The sequence below is a fragment of the Stegodyphus dumicola genome, chromosome 8 (genome assembly GCF_044657685.1).
Source record: "Stegodyphus dumicola isolate Sdum_Otavi_A_Nest chromosome 8, ASM4465768v1".
Lineage (NCBI taxonomy): Eukaryota > Metazoa > Arthropoda > Arachnida > Araneae > Eresidae > Stegodyphus > Stegodyphus dumicola.
This window is the reverse complement of record NC_140775.1, coordinates 125,654,440-125,670,499: the sequence shown is the minus strand read 5'-3', so window position 1 is coordinate 125,670,499 and position 16,060 is coordinate 125,654,440. Positions and strand designations below refer to the sequence as shown.

The following is a 16,060-nucleotide window of genomic DNA, read 5'->3' as shown; positions in this document are numbered from 1 at the left end:
TTGTAATCTGTCACTTTTTTTTAAGGTGGTGGCCCTAAAATTAGTATTAATCATTTTCCCCCCTATTTAAGTTCAAATCTAAACATAGCAATTTAGTGTCACCATCTAAGAAACAACTAAAAGTAGATCACTTACTATATTGTTACTGAAAGTTATTTATGCAATTTTTAGTTCAGTAATATTTTGAGAATATTTAACAAAAATTTGTTATTTTATTAGACATTTCATAGTGCTTCTGATAAAATTTACCATTTCCTCATCTGAAGAGAGCTTTTTTCTGTACAGTTGTCATCTCATTGTTGAAAAATAATCTGAGCTTATATAGAAGCCCACCAGCAGCCAAGCAATAAAATTACTGAGCACTGATAGTTTTTTCCTGGGTTCAAAAGCAGGTGAATAGGTGTTTTCATGTTTTTCCATATGTGTAACGTGTATATGAGCTAGTGTCCCTTAGAAAACCCTCCACAATAGCATCCCTTTGCTTAGGCAGATAGCCCTAGTTTATTTTGCCATAACTGGCTGAGTCCATCTAACCTTATCTAGAAGGTATTTTAATGCTAGCTACCCTATCAGTCTCAAATCTGCTAGTACCATTGCCAAGCTATGCTGTGGAGTAAAAATGCTGTTTCTTGGCTTATCTGATCATTTTTTTCCTTGCAAGTAGGTTTTTAGTGGGTAATAGTTATTGTTCTATGTCTGCCGATGGATTTGCAATGCTGGCATGTGTACTCTACCTGAATGTGCTTTGTGAGTCACTTGTCTCTTACTATCTCTGAAGTTTTCTACCATTGAAATACTGAAACATAACTATGTATTTTCTGCAGTATTGTTAATGTAGCATTTCAAGTGTTTCTTGTTCTTTCCCAGTTTAACAAAATTCAAACACATCTGTGCCATGTTTCTGATTATGAATTTTTGCTAGCTGTGTTAAAATCCTGAAGCCATGGCCATCCAACTGCATATTAGAGACATGTTGATGAATATTTTCGTAAAAACCAATAGAGGATTGCGACTTTTACTGTCAAGAAATGGAGGCAGTCTCAGAAATTATCAGTCACCTTTATATTTATTTTTATAAACTTTAATTTGTTTTGATTTAAATCTTGATATTAAATTAGATCTGAAATTATAATATTTATTTAATTAATGCCAAAAATTGAGTAGCATAATGTAAGAGTACTATATTAAAAACCACTTAGTGCATAAAAAGTTAGAACGTTTGCCAACTTAGTTTTTTCGTATTATCTGAAGTCTTTCAAATACGATTTTCTTTTTAAGTAAATTATTTGTTTCATATATGTCTGGAAGATTATTCATTCTAAGTTGAAAAATCAAAAAATTAATATTTAATGTAGAAAAATTTAAATAATTTTTATATTTTTTTTAAAAAGAGAGCTTTTCAGTTTGCAGTTTTGATCAGGGTGATCTCCTTTTTCAGCTACGTCTAGTTGTCCCGTGTCCTTCTGCAACTCATTGAGCATTTGAAGGATCCTGCGTCATGGCAGCTACAAGGCGGCTACAGAAAGAACTGCAGGATATCCGTAAAGCTAATATGAAATGCTTCCGCGATATTCGCGTTGATGACACTAATATTCTCAGCTGGCAGGGGTTGATCGTGCCGGACTGTGCCCCATATAGCAAGGGCGCTTTCAGGATAGAGATCAACTTCCCAGCTGAGTATCCATTTAAACCTCCAAAAATTCTTTTCCGTACCAAAATATACCATCCAAATATTGATGAGAAGGGTCAGGTTTGTTTACCCATAATAAGTGTTGAAAATTGGAAACCAGCTACCAAAACTGATCAAGTCATTCAGGCTCTAGTGGCATTGGTAAATGAGCCAGAACCAGAACACCCTCTTCGAACAGATCTGGCAGAAGAATATAGCAGGGACAGGAAGAAGTTTTTCAAGAATGCTGAAGACTTCACAAAGAAATTTTCTGAAAAGCGACCATCTGATTAAAAACACTTTTCAATACACACACACACACACATATATATATATATATTAGGATATGCAACAAATGAACTGATTTATCCATGTGATTTACTATATTTAATTTTTTGTTACTTACAAATATCATTTTGAGTGATTGCATTTTGATTTTTTAATTTCCTATATTATTTAATTCAGTTCTATTTGTTGTGCCATTTTTTTCTTTTGTAATGCTTAACTTAGTATTTGGTGGGTCTTTGGAACACACGTACAGTTGTTAGAAATCTTTTGTTCCTGCTTTTAAAAAGCATAGATTTCTTAGACTTTGAAAATGGTTGCATCAAACAATTTATATAATTTAAATTTTTGTTTGAATGGAAAACAAGTTTTAAAGCACTCAGGTTCAGTGTTATATAAAAGTGAATTTTTCTTTGCATGTCATCAACATAAATAAATATGTACTTTTAGTTCAATTTTAATGAAAAACTAGATATATTGCTATATTTTCAAAGATTAATAAGAAATAAGAACATTCAATTTCATTATTTTGCTTTTTTCCTTTTCATGTTCTTTTTATTAACTTTGAACTGTGGTTTTTAATTAATATTTTGAACTACATTTTTATAATGCAGGTAATTTTGTAGAAATACAATGCCACCTTTTTTTTATTATTATTTTTTTAAAGCTAGATGCCATTTTTCAACTTGCCGAAATTTATACTAAATTTTTGGTTGACCTAGTCATTTAGCTGTGCTAGTTAGTGTTCTGTTTCAGATTATTTTTTGATACTCAAAGCATAAGATTGAAGAAATGTATCAATCTCTTCCTTCAGAGATCTGTGATTGTAATTGTTTGTATTTTTAAATTATAACTTAAGGCAGGAGTGTGAATTGGATTTACAATAATTAGTTTTGTAGATACAATAATTGAGAAAAAAAGATTTCACTTTTGAAAAATTGTAACATATCGTGGAAAATTAAGTACTGTCTGTTTTATAGATTAATAAAGTACTATGTTTCTTTGTCCATCACTTCTCCTTATACTGGTAAAATTTATATACAATGTATTTCAATATAATTGAATAAAATTGTTCTCAATAGTAAATGTAAAATTGTTTTTGTTGCTACATTCAGGTAAAAGAGATAATGAAATTGAAAATCCATGTAATTGCAAATAGAATATCGATGCACTTAAACTATATAGGTATTATTTCTTATTTAAGCTTTAATCTTCAGGTATGCTAAAATTGAGTGCAATTGAAATAAACTGTCACATTCAGAATTCAAAATATAATATACCAATACGAGATTAAGCTCTTCATTCCTTAAGGAAACATATTATCGTTATTACAGCACTAAATCTTTTGTAAGGATTGTCAGTTAATGATTAGAATGCTTGCAGAACATTTAAACATTGATAAAGAAACGCGATATTCTATGGTTTTGTTGTGTAGTGTTTTTTCAGCTGTGTTGCCACTATTAAAGTTCCAACCCAAGTACTATTCAAGACATGGGAAAACAGATTTTGGGGGAAAAGGAGTTCCAGAAACACCGATAGGTGGTGCTGTACAACAGAACATATGCTGAATGACACAAAATACACCTTATTCAAACATACCAAACATTTATATCACAAAGACCTTATCGATGCAGGGGAAGCTGCTCAATATGGTTTCCTTCTTCAAGATGTAAAATCTGCGGTCTGTGGACAGATTGTTCAACTGTGGATCATAATTGGTCGATTGAGATGCTTCTCACATGCAGAGTGATACTGTCTTTCAAATCTGCCAAAGTTTCCAGATGTCGTCGATAAACAAGATTTTTTAAGTAACCCCACAGCCAAAAATCGCATGTATTTACCTTTTGAGGGCGTGGCTTTGGTAGCAGTAAAAGCTACCAAAGGACGGGAACCGAATGCTTTCCCCCCTTTAAGAAATCACCTTCTAATTGCAACAAAGATTTTTGTGTGTAGTTTAATGGATTCTCAGTGGGGTGCATTTTTGTCGCAAAAGGAAGACCTTTGAAAGAGATAATTGGTTAAAACCCCAGGGACGTCAGATTTGACATTTCACCCCACTTTTCAGTCTGGAAAATGGGGGAAAAAGACATGGCCACTAAAGGGGACAACACCGTCTTTTCAAAGAGAGGACTCTGTGGCCACTATAATGGCCATCCCGTCTTCAAAAGGTTAAGGCCTGAAGAAAGAGATGGCCAAAGAGCAAAATTGCAGTTACAATGACGGTTTAAGTTTCTTAACTTTTTTTCATATCAGCAATATAAATTAAAAAGGAATATTTCCATACCTCATGTCTGTGTTTGTTTTGTGTGTGATTATTTGTGTCCTTTCAGCATATTTTCTTTTGTACAGCGCCACCTATCTGTGTTTCTGGAACTAATTTTTTTCACGTAATCCATTTCTGCCATGTCTTGAATAGTATGTTCAACAATTTTGGGACCTATACACTCAGTAGTTTGATGTATAGAGAGCTCAGAGTAGGGATGTTTTAATTTTAACCACTTTGTGTATATACACACATATATAATATTTTATTTAATTGTGCTAAACTTCCCCTTCCCTGATAGGATTAATACTGAATTTCGAAGGTTGACATACCTGATCTGATTAAGTCTATACATGCCATTGTTTACAGGATTTGGACATTGGAGCAAATGCCCATTGAATGGGATGAGGGTTCCATCTGTCCCATCTTTGAAAAAGGTGATAGACAAGATTATTGCAACTACTGCGGAATCACTCTCTTGACTACTGTATTCAAAATTTTCACAAATGTTCTTTACAAGAGGTTATTACCACATGTTGAAAAAGTCATTGGATGGTACTAGTGTGAATTTCTTAGGGGAAGATCAACTACTGATCAAATACATGCCTTGAGGCAGAGCTTGGAGTAAACAAGAGAGTACAATATTGGCACCTGCTTTTTATCCACTTTAAAGCTGTGTATGACAGCACTAATCGTCAGAAACTATATGAGGCAGTGGAGGAATTTGAAATACTGACTAAGAATCTAACAAATGCTACACTTAAAAGGGTAAAATATAGTGGTAATGATTTATCTGAAGTTTCCTATACTGACAGAGGTCTACGGCAGGGTGATGCTCTTTCGTGTTTACTTTTTAACCTGGCCCTTAAGAAGGATATCATAACTTCTGGTCTTTGAAGAGAGGAATCATTTACCATAAGACGATCCAAATCTTGGCATTCGCCGATGACATTGCTTTAGGTTAGGTTAGGTTATTTAATTACGGCAAAGCCTCGAGGGCTATCTGCCTAAGGGAAGGGATGCCTTTGTGGAGGACTTTCTAAAGGAAACTGGCTCGTATACATGTTACACCATGGATGTAAGAAAGGAAAGAGTACCCAAACCGGTACTAGAAGTGAAGCACTACTTTGAAGCTTCAGTCACCAGATGGGGTGTTTTTTGTTTACATTCAGAAACTCGCTTGACAGCGCTCTGATAGTATTTTGACACACGACAGTTCTATACAAATCAAAAAATGGGACACTTCTGCATAAAAGAAACATTCCTAGTATGATGGATAATAGCAATTTGTATAGTTCAGCGACATTTATGCAAAAATCACAGGTTATTTTTCGATAACTAACAACAGCGATTTTCATTATGAATTTGTTTTATAAAATTCTAAGCTGTTGAACTACAAAAATATAGATTTTAGCAAAAAAGTTATGCTTAAAGAATGAAAAATACCTCGCCATACTTTTAAAATAGTATACATCTTTCTATACCCTTGATAGAGTGTTCGCTACTTTTATTTTATGTTTCAAACACCAAAATGTTCACATCCACATATTATTGTAACAATACCTTTCTAAAATTGGTGTAAATTACTTTACTTGAAAAATATAGTGAATGCACAGAAATTAAAGATTTCCACATGCCGGAAATGAAAAATATGAAATATGTATGGGTATTTATGCATGCAGAAAGCATGTATCTGCCTTTACAAAATACATAAATATTTATTAAATTATTTATAAATGTATTTGAAATGAAGGATTTATTAATTCCTGAACAACTGTGAAAAGTTACTATGAAGAAATCTAATTATTAAGTGTATCTAAATTTAAAATTATTATAAATATTATCTAAATATGTAATAACCTTAGCATTGAATTGTAAACATAAATTGACATCCTGTTGACAAATACGTTATAAAACTATTTAAGCAAGAATTCTTCGTACTGGAAAGCAATTTGTTAAAAGGTATTGTAAAGCAATAAAGAGGAGTTTTGAAATATGTTATGTATTGTTGAAATTAAAGGTAAAAAAAAAAAAAAAAAAAAAAAAAAAAATTGTTAAGTATAATTAAAAGAATTATTCCCATTACATTTTATAATAACTCAGTTACAAGTTTTAAATAATATTTAAAAATAATACTTATTTTATTCTCTTTCAGAAATATTCAGAGAAAGTTACGTACTATTTAAAGTATTTCGCTATTAAAATAAAAGGTGCTCTAATTTGAAATGGACCGAATAGAGCATTAATTATAAACTTATATTTTTCGATTTAAAAGATGCCTCAGAAGCTAATAAATCATGTCATATTTGAAAAAGTATTTTAGGAAGAAGCTTTATAAATAGAAAAGAAACAATGCATAATTTTAATACTAATAATACAATAAACTTTGATCTTAATTTTTGCAATCCTTAACCGAATAAAATCGAATTACCGTAAAATTTCTTTCTAATGTAATTAACGAAAAGTTGTGAAAATATTTCATTCAAATTAAACTATTTTGAGCAAACTCTTCTGTGAAAAGTATAGCATTTAATTCCGTTCAGAATAATATGTTGTTTAAAAATGTATTCTTTTCATATACTTAGGCCTCTGAAGTATTGTAGAAAAAAGAAAATATATACATTTATATACATATTTACAACGTAATTACAAAATAGTTACATCCGATCGTGTCAAAACCCATTGAACTCAATGGTAAATTACCCAATGTTTTGGTCACCCTAGAAAGGATCGCCAGTGCTTCAAAGCAGGGTATGGGAAAACCGGTTTACGGCCACTCCATCTAACTTCCTATCTCCATGTGTTACACATGGGGAAAATCATGAAAACACCCGTGCAGGCAGCCTGTTCGCGGGATTCGAACCTCGGACTGAACTACCAGTGTTCAGCGACTTTACCGCTCGGCCGCTGGTGGGCTCGATATTGCTTTAGTGAGTAAATCCAGAAAGTATGTTGTGGAATCATTCAATGTATTAGAAGCTGAGGCAAAAAAATTAGGCCTAACCATAAATGAAGATAAAACACGATTTTTAGGAGTTGCCCATAAATGAACTAATCAATTGCCACTGACTGTGAACGACTACACTTTTGAAAATGTGGTACAATTCAAATATCTTGGAGCTATTGTCATGAATAATAATGGTTTATCTATGGAAATTAATAACAGGTTCCTCATTGCAAATGGATGCTATCATAGTCTTAAAAATCACTTCAATTCTCGATTTATATGCCATAATGCTAATATTAATATATATAAGAACTTGTTATGTCCCATCATACTATATGGCTGTGAGTGCTGGGCAGTGACTAAAATAATTGAAAGTAAACTACTGATCTTACTAAGAAAAGTATTTGGCACTGTTTGTGAAAATGATGTTTGGAGATCAATATATAATCGTGAAATCTACCAAAAATTTAGACAGCCTGATATAGTCAATGTCATGAAAACCACTGGATTCGATGGTTGGGTTATTTATACAGAACTGAAGACACAAGCCCAGTAAAACAACTCACATTTACCAAACTTATGGGAGCTAGAAAGTGAAGAAAGCCACTCATTAGGTGGCTTGATGCTGTGTAAGATGATGTTAATACCATACATAGGGGAGACTGGAGAAGTATTGCTATGAATAGGTCCAGATGGCATAGACTGATTAAGACAGCTTTGGCCAGCAGTAGGCTGTAGTGCATCAGAAGAAGCACTCCTTATTCCCTGGACTTAACCACCAGATTACTTTTTGTTTCTAGATCTGAAAATAAGCTAAAAAGTCATTTGATAATATCAGAATAATCCAACAAAACATTACGAGGGAGTTAAGAGGCATTTCAACACATGGCATGGTTTGTGGATCATGCTGACTGATGTATAACTTCACACGGGCTTATATGTAGAACAAGAGGTAACAATGTTTTACTGCACCTTTTTTTTTTAATAAGTTCAGTCCTAAAACTTTTAAGCCAGACTGTGTAAGCTAATTATACCAGTGAATATTTGCTTGAGCAGCGTCAGCCAAAGTTCCAATGAAGGTTGTTGCACATGCCACAATAATTTCATAGGTAGGTGTGTTAGTGTTTTAAAACACAAGACATCCGTTGGCATCTCTCATAGTTAAGTCTGAGGTGTAACCGATGCACCTTTTCGTCCCGTCTCAACTTAAACCCAGGTAAGTTTGCACATCACAGTGGTTATATGATTGTGTGTTACATAACTACTGCGATGGAAGAAGTTTCATTTCCATAAAATACATACGCAGTAAGTAAAATAGATGAGTGTAGAATGTCTAGGTATGCTTGATGATCATTGTTAAATCCTTAGCTGACATGTTACACTAGACGTTGACTCTCAGAAAGTTGATTACCTTCTTGTAAACCTAATTTTTTTTTTTTTTTTTTTTTTTCACCTCAAATACATGATTTTTCTTAGTTCACTGCTTCATCAGACCATGTAATCTTCATCACAAATGCCTGATATTCATATACAACATTTGAAATCCACTTTATAATACTGCAATCAATGATCAGGATCATTGTGATTGATTATGAGTAATAATTGTGGGATGTAAAGTTTCTGCTTTCCGCCTGTGTGATATGCTAGTACTGTTAACCCACCTCATATGCACATTGTTATGGTGATGAGTATGTAAACTTTTTCTATTCCCATATTTGATAAAGCAGACTTTTTACTTTATGAAATCTGCTTTATTTTCTCATGTCCATATTAAAAAGTTAATGTGTCCTAAAATAATCACAAGCTGTTATAATTACGAATTTTGGCGCTTCTGTTACAAAATCTCGTCTCCATTTACATTGCACTTTAGCAACATTCTGAAATGTGAAATTCCAATAATCTACACATTTGTTCTTTGTAGATCATGTTTTTATGTTAAAAAAAAAAGATATATTCACGATTAGGAATCGAAAAAATATACTATATATATATATATATATATTATCGAAAAAATATATATTAAGTTTCTCTTAAAAGAATCTGCTAATTCTGGCATTGTGCTTAAAAGAAAGGTTATACTGTTAGGCCCTCCCCTTGTTCTAATCATGTTTTCTTTAGGTGGAGAAAAATTTTTGGAAGTGCAATTTTCGTGATTGTATAAATAAAAGTCAGCCGAAGATTTTATTTAAAGCAAACGTATGCCAGGATTCACCATCTGCATTTAAAAAATCGTTTACATGAGTACACAAAATTGTAAACTTCCTCTTCTTCAGTCAAAAAAAAAAAAAAAAAAATCAGATTTCTTAGTTTATTTTCATAACATACAAGAAAAAATTGTTGAGGTTTATATTCAAAGTTGAATGTGGATTATTGGTGTTTGCAGATTTTTGAAATTCTGCTATATTGCTTTAATCCTAGCCGGCTAAGCTGTATACATGTTCTAGAATCATTTTTGAAATGTATATTTATGTGAGTCTTTAAATATTTTCAAGAAATTAAAGCAGTATATTAAAAATACAGGCATAAATAAGCAAGGGAATTTAAATATTGTAATAGAAATCTTTTCTAATGGCAGTTGTGGAAATTTGGTGTTTTAAGAGAAAAACCATAGGCCATTTCGAGGGTTATAATGTCATTATGTGCAGTGATAATTCTTGTATTTCCTTTTGTATTTTCCCATTTTTTTAAACAAATTTTATCATCTGAAAATTGAGAGGGGCAAATTATATGAGTAATTTATGAAGAATGCGGGTACAGATAGAACATAACAAATGAAAAGTAGTCATGGATAAGCTGTTAGTAACTTTCACAATATTATTTTTTTTTTAAAGAAACCAACATTCTTATAAAAATATATAGTAATATTAACATTACATCTGACAGATATTGACCGAGTGTTAACGTTATAAAGAGGAACTCACTTGAGTTAGTCTTGACCATAGTTCCCAAGAGGGACATCAGAGGAGTGAAAGAGAAGGGCATGAACGAAAAGCCGGATTTCATAAGATCAAACACATTGGGTGTAGTGAGCTGGAATGTAAATAAAAGTCAGTAAGTACAATCATATGGTAGGACAGTGTGGGAACATCTACCAGATTCGGATAACTTAATGAAGATTCTGCACAAAATATGCTTGAAATAATAAATGCAAGAAAAATAAAATGTGAAAAAAAAAATGCAAATATAAATTAAATACACTGAATAAAAATAATCGAAAATACAATTTGCCTATAAACTAGCCTCTGAAAGAAAAACTAAGTACACTGCGCAAAAAAAAGGGGGGGGGGACACTTCTGTATCTCCCGTTATACTGGGCCGATTGACAAAATTCAAATTGCGTTTTTCATGTCTCGAAAGCGCGACTTGGTATATATATTAGATTTATATATAGCTTGACACAAAATCGAATTTTTTCTGGAACAACATACCAATTTTTTTCCATATTTTTATTCTACAGCTCAAATTATGCCTAGATTTTAAATTTTGGAAAATTTGGTGTGAAATTTACGGAGAAATTCAAAAATTTATCTTGGGGAAATTTTTTTTCCAGTTGGGCCAAGAATAATTCACTTGGCGAACTTCTTAATATATAACAACCAATTTTCCTTTCTCTTCCATTACGCCGGAGCGGAAAACAGGGTTCGTAGCGGTCCTTACAAGTGCTTATAGTCCTTATATTTGAAAATAAAATATAAAGGCCTTTATAAGTGCTTACTTTTTCTTTAAAGCCCTTATTTTTTTTTGTTTTTAGTGCTTATTTTTTGCTTTTAGTGCTTTTTTTTTAATCCTTTGTTTTTAATGAACGCGCATTTTTCCCGCGTATCAAAGCCGAAACTAAATAAAGAACTTTTCTTCCTTATATGCAGCGTCAGATGGTGAATCATACTTCCGGAAATTGCTTTTCCCCCTCTTCCTCTGCATTAACGTAACCTATGGTCCGCGCGAGAGTACAGACAGGTGCACGTCTTTCTATTGGCCAAAGAATTGCGAAAACGGTAGAAAATTCCGGTACATTTGGTATTCTTTTCCTCCCACCCAAATACTACACATGTTTGAATTTCTATCAAGATTTTAATAATTTGCATTCTCGTTCCGCGTGGTCAGTTCATATTCGTGTTTATTGTGATCGTTATGCTTATATTATGAGCACATGTATGAATATTTATAATAATATAGTTGCAGTAACTGCTGAAGTTATAGATAAACTTCCAAAAATGGGTGTGTTTTTACACAGATTAGCTTTCTAAGGAATAATATTCGGAATGGCTTAAATAAAAGGAAAGTAATCGAATAGTCAAAATAATTTCATTTTCTTTGCCAATACATCATACAGTATGGAGCTTGGGAGTTTCTCTGCAAAATCCCTAATATTGAAGCAGCGGACTTTTTTTTGTCACTGTCCAATCTGGATTGAATAGGACTAAAAGTTTTGCAGTCTACCCAACCCAAGCGAAGATTGATTCTATTCCGGAAATTTAATACAGTCTGTTGAAAATTAGAATCAGAAACACCCCAGATTAGTAAGTCTCTTTCTTTTCCTTTATTTAGTTCTTATTTCTCCGAATACCGGCAGGTGTTGATTCCGATTGCGTAATATCACATATGGAAGAATTACGCCGCACGTATTGCGCAATAACGTTTGCGGTATTTTGCATTGATAATTAATTTTGATGTTCAGTCTGAGATTTGTTTATGAACACTTACAAGAGTTTTACTGTGCTTTCTAAGCAGAATATTTCTCAGTTCCGTTGGTTTTTATATGATGCACATATCGAAATGTCAAAATCATTTATTTAGCTTAAATTTAAATCTAAAGAACGGCTACAGTCTCCCCCACTCCTCTTTTTCCAGTTACTATCGGGAATTTCCGAGTATGCGGGTTAGTTAAGCTTTTACTGTTAAAGGATGACTGCATGAAGCAATTTCCCGTCTTCTGATTTCAGAAATGTGCCTCTTTTTTACTTAAATTACTTTGTTTGGGATATATGTTAAGGGAAACCTGTTATGGAATGAAAATTTAGAAAATGTTCAGAATTTTGATTTAAGTTAAATTATTTAAATGTTAATATGAGTGGAAAAATAAATTGTATTTATTATTAGGTGCCAAACGAATACAATTAATATGGCTTATTATTATTTATTTTCTATATTTTCAACTGAAATATCATTAAATTTTGTAATATAGTTTAGTTCTGCATAGTTTTTTTTCTCTCATCATAAACTAATTCTGTAAATTGAACTGTCATTTAAAATTTAAAAAAAAAAAAAATTTAATTGTTTTCCATTGTTGAGGTAATGCTCATTCTCATAATAAATATTATATTGCTCATATTTTAAATTACAAGTCTAATTTTTCTTTTAAGGTTATGCAGTTGTGTATAATGTAATTAGACAGGTGCTTATTTTTTCCTTAAAATGTGCTTGAAAAGTGCTTATAGGTGCTTATTTTTTTAACTAAAATGTGGCTATGAACCCTGGGAAAAAAGCACCTCGATCCTACCTTTTTACATTGTAGTATATAAGCGGAAAAAAGACACCTCGTTTCTACTTCCAAATAATTTTAGCAAAGTGTTTAAACCACATCTGATGTTTTATTGCTTTCAACAAATGTGCCAAATTTCAAAACGCGCCAATATATAAATTCATGTATATCTTCGGAAATTTTGAATAAAAAATTGTAATTTTTTGCAGGTGGGCTTAGAAATACGTCTACTTTAATATGATAGTAAAAATTTTATAGATTATAATTAAAAATGTTTTTCGAAAAAATTATTTAAAAATACAAATTTAAAAAAAATGATAAAAAATTGGTGAATTTTGTTTGGAATGAACCTGAATTGCGAAATGTGAAAGGAAGAATTAAATAAGCTTAATAAAAGAAGATTAATAAATACATACCAAACTCAATTAACATTGAGGAGCTAATTTTTTAAGAACAACTTGTGTGATTTTTACAAAACTTGGTAGTTTGACGTAATTTGAGTCGTAAAATGGAATTATGGAAAAAACATTGCTATGTTATTTCAGAAAAAGTCCAATGTTGTGTCAAAATACCTATATTAGAACAATGCTATATATAAATCTAATACATATCCTAAGTCACGCTTTCGAGACGTGGAAAACGCAAGTTGAATTTCGTCAATTGGCCCATTAGAACGGGAGATACAGAACTATCCCCCCCCTTTTTGCGTAGTGTACATTAGCGGAAAAAAAAGATTGTGTGATTTTTTTTTTTTTTTTTTCCTAGGGCTAAAAGGCTAGGGGAAAAATACGTGATGAAATACCATTATGTTCTGACCATTGTGAGATATTGCCTTATGGGTGATTTTATTTCATTGCCACGTACTCTTTTTACAATCATATGGCATCTTTTGACGGAAAACTAATTTCATTTGATCAGCTTTTGAATTTCATTGATTCTTAAAATAAATTTGGACTTTGATAATTTAGAAAACGAATGGTAAACTTGTAGAAATGAAAGTAATAAATGTTTGTAATAGACTGAACTTCAAGACTGAAACACAAAAGCTTTTAGTGAAAAGTTTAGAAATTATTCAGTATGAAATAATGTTACGTAGTCTGTAGCGAAACGGGACAGGACGCCTATTCTATGATCACTGGATCTGTCTACAACTTAAGCGAACAATATTGACTCAAAGAAATCGGTATGGACAGCTATCAACAACTTATCGGAGAAAGCCATTCTGTGGTCCTCAGTTGGTGGGCGGGTGGGTCCATTTAACTTTACTGAAAGGGGACAAGGCTTCAAGGAGCTTTAGACCAATCGCAGTATAGACGAGTGATGAAATTTATAGCGCGCGCTGGCTGAAGTTCTAGGAATATTCTCCCATTATTTCACTAACTCACACGCTGCATTTGTAGTTCGAAAAAAATTGCACAAAACAGTATTATGACCAACACGCAGCGGAATATGCTGCTGTGTTATGTGAAGGAAAATTCCGTTTTTTAAGGGGAAACTTAACTCAGGAATTTAGAGCTAAGAAATAAAGAGTGATATGGGATACCACGAAAGCAATGGTAAATAGATAAAAGTAAATGAATTGAGCTTACTTCAAATCCTTTTAGAAATAAACAATTTTAATCATTTAAATTTATAATATGATTAATTTGCATTACAATCTAATAGCAAACTAAGTTTTTTTTTCTTTCTTTTTTCTTTCTTTTTTTTTTTTTTTTCCATGCTTACATTAAAACTGTTTTCCCGCAATTTATTTTACAGTTACTATTGGAAAAATATTTCTTTACATAATAAATTAGAAAGAAAATATTTCTTTCTTAATATTTTTTCCCTTTTTTTTATTTTCCTTTACTATGAAAATTATTTCTTTCAGGAAAAGAAATAAAATTCATTCGCTATTACAGTATGGCCGATTGCTGCTGCATTCAACTATCACACACGCATCAAAATGCTTTATTTTAAATAATTTATTCTATAATTAACATGAAAGAAAATATTTTTTCAGTATAAAATATATAACCAAAATTAAACTAATCTATCCTGTATGTGTGATTAATTCGTTTTGCAATTTTTGTCACACAATTACTAACACCTTTTTTTTTTTTAATATTACATTGCTGTTACTTGAATTTTTTATATATATAAGAACTGCTCAGTTTAAATATTCTTCCTTCTCAAAAGATTTTATTCTGTGAAAATAATTAAAATATAGTAATATTTTCACAGTTTAAGTACTAAAGTAAAAATAATCAGTGTAGGTCTCTTGCAGTTGAAGTCCTTGTCAAACCAGCGTTTCGACACATTTTAAATAGAAAACTAATAATAATCAATATCTCTTTTACAATATAAAAATGAGAATGCTATGAACAGTTTTTTTTTTTTGTTTTGTTTGTTGTTGTTAAATTTGCAAAGAAACAATGATTTTTTAATACTATAATAGGTTACAAAAGTACTATTCCATGAATAAACCCTCAGTCTTATAGCATTGTTACTTTATAGCATAATACAATAATAATGCAGTATAATTCTACTAACAAGCCCACCAGCCGCCGAGCGGTAGAGTCGCTGAACGCAGGTAGTTTGGTCCGAGGTTTGAATCCCGGGAACGAGCTAGCCGGCGTTTTTGTGGCTTTCCACATGTGTAACTTGTATACGAGCCAGTTTCCCTTAGAAAGTCCTCACTTAGAAACCAGTTTTAAAACGTAATAAAATTACACGCAAAATAATAATAATAATAAATAAATAAATAAATCTGAAAGCCTTCAGATTTTATATTACTTCCAAAGGGCCATTATTTAACGTTTTGCTTGTTATCTTTATTTATTAAATATCATGTTTTCCTCACTTAAACCATAAAATTAAATTCAACAGCAATATCATATAATTTAAAAAAAAAGCATATCTTTAGAATTTCCGATACATAATCTCCCGCGCTAGAGATGAAAATGTTTTTTTCTGTACAATGTTGCCATTGCTCGCTTTGAAATCGTTGTGTTTCTTAATCAAAAACTCATAAATGCTTTACAAAATATGAAATAGATAAATCAAATTCTCAGTTCCAAATTTGAGCCTCCAGATGCCTATATTAGGATGGAGGATTACGTTATTCAGAATTTCATGGCTCTAGGTAGCGTTGTTTTATGACTGTGCGAGAAACATTCATACATTCTGCAGATTCCTCATTATTTAATTTCTTTAAATATAATAGAGTGCGATAATACTTGGTGGCAACGATTTGAAAAGTGAAACGCCACAAAATGGCAAAACGAAATTAATAGCTCCTCTGAGCTAAAACTTATTTTTGAAAGTATCACATTAGTAGTAGTACAGCTACTGAAAAAGATATTATAAAGCTATTTTATAGTTTTATATATATATATTTTTTTAAATTTTTATTTTACAGTAGTGTGAATTTCG

At 31.7% G+C, this 16,060-nt stretch overlaps 1 protein-coding gene and 1 pseudogene across 5 annotated transcripts in view; both read left to right on the top strand.

The window, feature by feature from the left end:
- LOC118197721 (ubiquitin-conjugating enzyme E2 L3 pseudogene) overlaps window positions 1-3,047 on the top strand; it is a 32,108-nt pseudogene extending 29,061 nt beyond the window's left edge. For all 4 annotated transcript variants that reach the window (XR_015042717.1, XR_015042720.1, XR_015042718.1 and 1 more), the window contains one exon: window positions 1,439-3,047. The product of XR_015042717.1 is annotated as a ubiquitin-conjugating enzyme E2 L3 pseudogene, transcript variant X1 (transcript). The remainder of the gene's footprint in view (window positions 1-1,438) is intronic.
- The window catches only part of LOC118185171 (multidrug resistance-associated protein 1-like), a 306,818-nt gene that overhangs the window by 15,612 nt on the left and 275,146 nt on the right, over window positions 1-16,060 (top strand). The window lies entirely within an intron of this gene.